We start from the raw sequence: 7,491 nt of genomic DNA, 5'->3' as shown, positions 1-7,491 counted from the left end.
ATCCAATGCCAGTTGACACATGGTTGCATATTTTATTGGCAATCTGTGATGCCCGGGAAGTATATTTTAAGAACAGAGGCAACTTCACTTAAAAGTGCCTATAAAACTTGTACATTTCTGACAAAGAACGTCTGCTCCCCATTTAACATTGGTAGGGAGAGGAAATTGCTTATAATATTTTTAATGTTAGACTTTCTTGGAAGCAAGACTGTTACTGTTGCCCGTTTGAAATTGGAAAATAACTCTTATTCCACTTAAGTGATGCTGAGGTAGTAGCTGAGGTAAACATGGGACCTCCCTTGTACTGTCTAGAGACATGTCAATGTGAGCTTTTTCAATGACAAACTCACAGTCTAATTGTGTGAATTAGATATAGTGCTCTTCCTATCACAAGGAGAGGTACAATATCTATTTTAACTGATGCTACCATTAATGTTTCAATATGGTGTGACACTTGTCCTGCCCAATCACCTGAAGGAATATAGCAACACGGACTTCGGAGAAGAAGTGGGCCATTCGGCCCTTCGAGCCTTCTTTCCCATTCATTAAGATCATGGCTGATCTGATTGTGGTGTCGACTCCACATTTGTGTCTGTCTCCCATCCTTGAGATTAGCTTCAGCCCAATCTCTGTAAAGGAATTAACAACATGAGGAGATACAGGTTAGAAGCAGAAGTAGGCCACTCAGCCCCTTGAGCCTGCTTCAGCGTTCAGGAAGATGACCGTAGTAATCTGAAATCCATTTTCCAGTCTGCCCCTCATACCTCTCGACTCCCTTGTCAGTCAACTGCAATGGGTGTGTTTTATAAAAGTTACTTCACCAAACTGTTCTGCTGTCTGTGCTGTCTGAGTAGGAGTTGGATAAAGTGGCTCATTACTCTTGTGAATATCTCCAGTCAGTTTCCTCATTGTATACGAATGCACCACTGAGCTTAACTTGAGAGCCTGAGAAGATGTTTCCACTTCCTAGATGGAGTCCTGTATCCACCAAGGGAACACCGTCCCAGAATAAGAAGGAAGCTATTCCGAATGAAGATGAGGAGGAATTCAACGTGCTTGGTAGCAAGGTTAGAGGACATGTGAGGGATATCTTTTGTGCCCAGTAGGTGGTAGGTGTCTCGAATTCACTGTCCGCTTTGATAGTTGAGGAGGAAACCCTCAATTCATTTAAGAGGATTCTGGATTTGCCCCATAGTGCTGTAATCTGCAGGGCTCGAGTTGGACAGTGGGATTAGAACGAATGGCTTACAAAGACATTGTTGTGCTGTGCTGTGACTTTTCTATCATTCAACCGTGGTAAATCTTAGGAATTGTCTTCCACAGTGGCCTGTGGAAGCTCAATCATTGAATGCATCTAAGGCAGACAATGTGGAATTCTAGATAGTAATGATTGTGAGGGCTATGGGGATAGCACAGGACTGTGGCACTAGTTGATGACGAGCCCTGATCTAGAATGGCAGCACAAGCTTGAAGGGCTGAATGGCAGCTCCTATGAGTCAGGAGGTTGTGCATTCAAGTCCTGCTCCAGGACCCAGGCAGAAATCTCAGTTGACTCTCCGATGCACTGCTGCGGGAGCCCTGCATGGTCACAGATGCTGACTTTCGGGTTAGGTATCAAACTGAGGCCCCTTCTGCCCAGTGGGGTGGGTGTAAAGGATCTCTGGACACTGTCCTGAAAGGGGAGGGGTGAGGGGTGCACAGGAGCTGAAGCCAAATAATTTATCCCTTGTTGAATAGGTTATCAGAGAACTCTCGTGGGAGCTTGCAGTGTGTCGATTAGTTGTCACCTCCACTATATTACAACAGTCACCACAGCTCACAAAGTGAATCAAAAACCGAAATTGCCGGAGAAACTCAGCAGATATGGCAGCATCTACAGAGAGAGAAGGTAGAGTTAAAGTGTTATGAAAGGAACTGTCCAGGTTCTGAAATCATGCAAACTCTATAGCGAGATCTCCAACATCCGCAGTTATTGTTTTCATATAAAGTGTTTCAGAATCATCCTGAGAGATGCTATGTGAATGCAGGCTAATTATTTCTGTCAGGGCGACAACATTTCGCACCGATCAGATGAGCAACAGACAGGGCTGTAGAGGGCGCTGGTGTAGTATCAAGGAAGAAATCTTGGTCTCTGAAGAAGTAAAGGCTTCGATTTAGTTTTTGGTGAAAAAAAAGATTGTGAGAGCATGAGTGGCGTTTCTCGCTGGCAACTCTGTGCACGTTCAGACCGCTAGAGTCTCTCAGTCCCAACTACAGCTACTGCGCTGACTATGGAGTTCCATCTCCCTACACTGGATCTACAGGACTAACCACTTATCTTCACACTGTCACAAAGTAGACTGGGTGAAAGAAAGAAGCTAATCGTTATTTACTGTATCCCAGCGAGGACTTTAATTCACCACCAAAGCAGGTAATGCATAATTTAATTTGTATATATTTGTTCCCCACTTGTTTTTATTTTAGAAATTACTAACTGTCAGGCTTGCATCTAGAACTTTGCAAAATGCAAAGGTGCACTTAATAATTCCAGTAATAAATAAGGTATTATGAATTCAGACCGCTACTTTCTGACTGTCTTTTGCAATCTGAGCTGTTTTTACTTCATCGACAGGAGTCACGCTATGTAAAATCGCCTCAAAACATTTAATGCTCACTAAGTTTTTAGACGTCTCACTTTGCTGACCAAATTCAATCTGCAATTCCTCAGCCTTTTCTAAAATGTAATTAACTGCTTTAAGGGATCTCCCTTTCTCCAGTAGAGACAGCGGTGTGGAAAGAGCGGTTCAGTCAGAAAGTGGTTCTGTACTGTTACAAGTCTTTATGGAAGATTTCTGTAGCTGTAAAAAAAGACACAATATTCCCCACTAATCGATGGTCGTATTTACAGAACGCTTAGTTATCATGCTGTTCTTCTTTGCTGAATTGTTTGGATACATCATAAATACTTCTTGTTGTAGACAAAGAACTGAGGTGCTAACAGGGTGTTTGGGCAGAGAATATGACCTGGGCGATGGTGTCTAACACACACATCCTTTTTTATGGGATGTTGGTGGTAATTCCTCCAGAAAAGGTGGCCAATTTTTACAAAATTAGTTTCAATTTCAGGCGTGCAAAATGCAGCACTTTCCCAACTCCCCCCTGCGCGTCTCTCATCCTTAACAACTTCGCTGCCAGATAAGAGACTTTCACAATCTTGTTTTTCTTAAAGAAAAGGCGATTCACTGGGCTCAGTGTTGAATTTGCTAGATTTGACACAATTTTAGGATGTGCTGTGCAAAACTAGAATGTAAAACTTTAATGCCCAATGTGTGTGTTTAATAATGGTACTTAGCTATATTGGGCTGGGAGCTCTGTATAACTGTAGTTCTTCCTATTGCAGTTTTTGAAGTTTTGGAAATCGTGACAGCAAGATTTACAATTCTATATGAACAGTTATTAATACACATTCATTCAGTTACATTTAGACTTGTGGCAAAGCAGTTCTGTTAGACTTGTGTACATTTGACATGAAGGATTTATATATTTAAGGTAGGGCCAATTCAATAATATTCTATGTATATGACTAATAGTTTGCAAACTTAATATTTCAAAACTGCCTAATTTTGGAATATCTTGTCAAATCATCACAATTTCATTACCAGCATTTCTCTGGGAGAACAAGAGTCTTAATTTAGTTTATTTTCAAAAGGGATAACTATCCAAAGATAAACAAAATTCCAGGACAACGGGGAACTGGGAGCTGCTCTGGCAACGAGCTAGCAAACATACAGTGGGCCAAATAGCCTTTTGTGTGCTGTAAACACGCTACCATTTTGTAGCCCAAACTTTGTGAATTGTTATGAAACAAAGAACTGTGGATGCTGGAGATCTGAAACAGGAACAGAAATTGCTGAAGGAACTTAGCAGGTCCGGCAGCATGTGTGCAGAGAAAGTGGAGTCAATGTTTCGAGTCCATACAATTTGGGAACAGAATTAGGCCATGTGACCTAGTGAGTCTGCTCTGCCATTCAATCATGGCTGATATATCTTTCAACTCCATCATACTGTCTACTCCCGCAATCCTTGAACCGGTTATTAGTCAAGAACCTATCTATCTTTGTTGTGAAGACACTCATTGACTTGACCTGCACAGCCCTCTGCAGCAATGAGTTCCACAGAGTCCATTAACCCTTCTTCAGAACTCTTGTTTTTGTCTTTGTGGATTATCCCAGAATAACACAGAATTCCTACAGTGTAGAAGCAGGGCATTCAGCCCACTGAGTCCACACTGACCCTCCAAAGCACATCCCACCCTGACCCACACCTCTACCCTATCCCTGCAAGCCTGCATTTCCCATGGCTAATTTCTGAGCCGACACTCTGTCCCTGGACACTATGGACAATTTAGCATGGCCAATCCACCTAACCTGTACTTTTTTGGACTGTTAATAGTATGTGTGTAAAAAGACAATTCCTTAAATCAATGGGTTAGCATTATAAGTATTCCTTTATTGGGCAAAACAGCTCGATCAACAAAGCAAAAAGCAAATCCCCAATTGAGAAATAAAGTAGAGATGGCAAAATGTACGAAAGTATAATGAAGCATGGACTCGAAGTAATATTCCAGAAATACATTTTAAACACTTGAACCTGCATTGACAAGGCTTCAGTAACCTGAATATACCGAACTTTGAAAAATAACTATATCATTGAAATGTAGTTTAAAATTTTTAAATTTGTAATGTTATAATTGTTTCCCCAAATTGATGCTTTACTCCCCCAGTTAGCTGTGACAAGGTCTCGGACTAACTTTCCTAACCTTCAATAAAAGGCAGCATGGAACAGTCATAAATCCAATTTTCCTAAGAAAAATGTTTTTCATTAAATTGCTTTTAGAACAAGGTGATGATTAAATGAACAGAATGTGAGTTGTATTTCAGATTAATTGCCAAATAATCTGGCAATAGACAGTTTGTGTTCAAGTAATGCTCTTTATTTGAATCACTGATCTTTCAGAAGTCCTCTCTGCTGACACATGTCAAAATGATTTGACTGTATATAACTCCTGGAGTGACTGATTTGAAGCAATTGTTACGGAAATTGTGTTCCGAGCTGATGACATGCTTATTGATGCAGTCAGTAGAATTTGATCAGAGTTTGAGCTGAGGGGATTAGGAAGAAGGTGTGTGCCTGGAGAGAATTGACACATTATAGAAATGAGATAAATCTGCATGGAAAGCTATCCATGATTCTGATGGAATTTTAGTTAGGATTGATGTGATGCAGCCGAATGGAAACATTGTGATAAATTTTCGTGCATGATAATGTATCATTATTATTGCCAAATAATGCAAGAACATGTTAGTGCAAGAGGCTGGGTATACATTGGGAGTGAATTGGTGGAATTCACCATAGATTAGCAAGTGCTTTCTAATCAATGCGATGGGAGGATATGATTTAGAACTTTACGATGTCCCCATGTACATGCCTGTGTGTATCTGTAGTGTGAGTTTGTAGTGTGCGTCTGTAGGTGCTTCTGCTGTGTGTGCCTGTGAGTGAGTGCCTATAGCTGCATGTCATTGTGTCTCAGTGTGTAGCAATAGTACGTGTATCTGTAATGTGCATGTCTATGTGTGTGTTGGTTGTACATGTCTGTAGTGTGCTTCTGTACCTATTTGTGTGTGCATGTCTGTGGTGTATGTGTGAGCTGTGTGTGTGTGTATGTGTGTGCGTGTGAGAGAGACATGAATTCAGTGATAATGGAAAACAAATGTAGCAAATAAACAGACCAACAGCAAAATATGTTTATTTTGTTTCAACCTTTTCCGTTCTGTCAGCCTGAAGAGGTAGCACAGAATTTCGAAATATATGTCCATCGTTTAATTTTAGCATACTACAATGCAAAGTTATTTCATAGAATCCCTACTGTGTGGAAACAGGCCCTTCAGCCCAACAAGTCCACACCAACCCACAAAGCATCCCATCCAGACTCATCCCCCATAACCCACCTCATCTACACATCTCTGAACACTATGGGCACCATGCCTTCCTATCTCCTGCTCCTTTCTTAAAATAGGCTTTGGGTCACTTAGCTGTCTGTGGCAGCATTTAACCTGCCTAAAGTAAATACTTTTTCCAAATGTTAGAGAAAAAAGAAATCAATGGGGCAGATTGAACTGCAGAGACACAGCTCATGGCATGTCCTGTCCATTAGATATTTTCCTCCACACTCTTCATTTACACACCGTTTTCTGTCACAACTTGATAAAAGTGCAAAGTAGTAATGGGATGCTGAAGGCAAGGGAGCATCTTGGACTTTAGTGAACATGGCCAGCCACGTACCTCCTTGAGCATTTGTAGCTTTGGGATTGAAGCTACAAGGAAGAAGGTGAATTAAGAGTTAAATCCAGTGTGGAAAGAGAAATAAAGAGAGGGAAATAAAATTGGAGTGTGGGGAGAATGAAGAAGTAGAATAGGAAAGCAAGAAAAAAAATTAAAAGTTGACATCTTTAAAACCTTGAATAACAATTTGTGACAGGGAAGAGAATGAGATTTGGCAGGTTGATTGGCACAATATTGCCAGCTATTATGTTGTTTTAAAGACACCTATGCTGCTAAGTTCCAACCTTACATTCTGCCTGAAAAGTTACTGTGAACAATAATGGGAAGGCTGAGCACATGCTACTTGTTATGAAACAAACTGTGAAAAGACAGAACTCGATTGGCAGCCCACGGCATACCTTTCAATCCCTGGACTTGGTGGTGGATTTGAGGTGAATAAATGTGTGTTGTCAATGCCCCGTCATTTCTGCAGCAGGATTTGGCAGAATTGTTCGGATTTCAATGGTCTTTGCATTTTTTTAAGTTCAAACTTTAAAGATATTTTGCTGTCAGTTTGCTGTTGGCTAGCCTGAGTGGGTAAGGTTCCAGAGGGCAACTGTTTGAGAGAGAGTGAGATAAATGACTAGTGGTGGTTCAGTCATGGGATCACCACACACTTTGTGCGAGAAAGAGGTCGGCAAGGTGGGGACCCTCATGGTAACTTCAGCCGATGCATTTTCTTGTCAAATCCACATAAAGTTAACACGATTTCAGGAGCTTTGACTCTTGGCATAACAACTCCTCCTGATAGCCGCAGCTTGATTCAATCAAATCTACTCAGCCAAGAGCTTTCCCATATGGAGCATCCCATTCAACTAATGGCAACTCCATCCCCTAATGTGACATTCCCCCGGAACGCCAGTTACCATCCTGAGACATTAACATTGCAATCTTTCTAATTCTGTCTGTTCCATGTTGAGACTTGTTTGGTTTCTTCGCCGTAATCGAAGTTAGGAGGGGAAATCAAGGAAAAATTTAGTCATTCAGCAGGGAGCAGGAAGGAACTAACAATACAACAAAAATAATCGGGACAGCTGGAACTCTGCAGTAAAACTGTGCTAATGACAAGACTGAGCTGAAGAAAGTGGGTGAAACTATAGACATACACCTGTTACTGCATACTGTGAAAAT

At 41.1% G+C, this 7,491-nt stretch overlaps 1 protein-coding gene across 3 annotated transcripts in view; it reads left to right on the top strand.

Moving 5' to 3' along the window:
- Positions 1–2,181: 2,181 nt before the first annotated feature.
- cpne4b (copine IVb) overlaps positions 2,182–7,491 on the top strand; it is a 369,673-nt gene continuing 364,363 nt past the window's right edge. For 2 of the 3 annotated variants that reach the window (XM_059652028.1, XM_059652029.1), the window contains exon 1: positions 2,183–2,410. The gene's annotated coding sequence lies outside the window, so the exon portion shown is untranslated. Of the gene's footprint in view, positions 2,411–7,491 lie in introns of all 3 variants that reach the window. The other variant, XM_059652031.1, reaches the window with a different exon arrangement.

This window comes from Stegostoma tigrinum, chromosome 2 (genome assembly GCF_030684315.1).
Source record: "Stegostoma tigrinum isolate sSteTig4 chromosome 2, sSteTig4.hap1, whole genome shotgun sequence".
NCBI classification, from domain to species: domain Eukaryota; kingdom Metazoa; phylum Chordata; class Chondrichthyes; order Orectolobiformes; family Stegostomatidae; genus Stegostoma; species Stegostoma tigrinum.
Note: the sequence above shows the minus strand (reverse complement) of the source record. Positions and strands in the feature narration are given on the sequence as shown.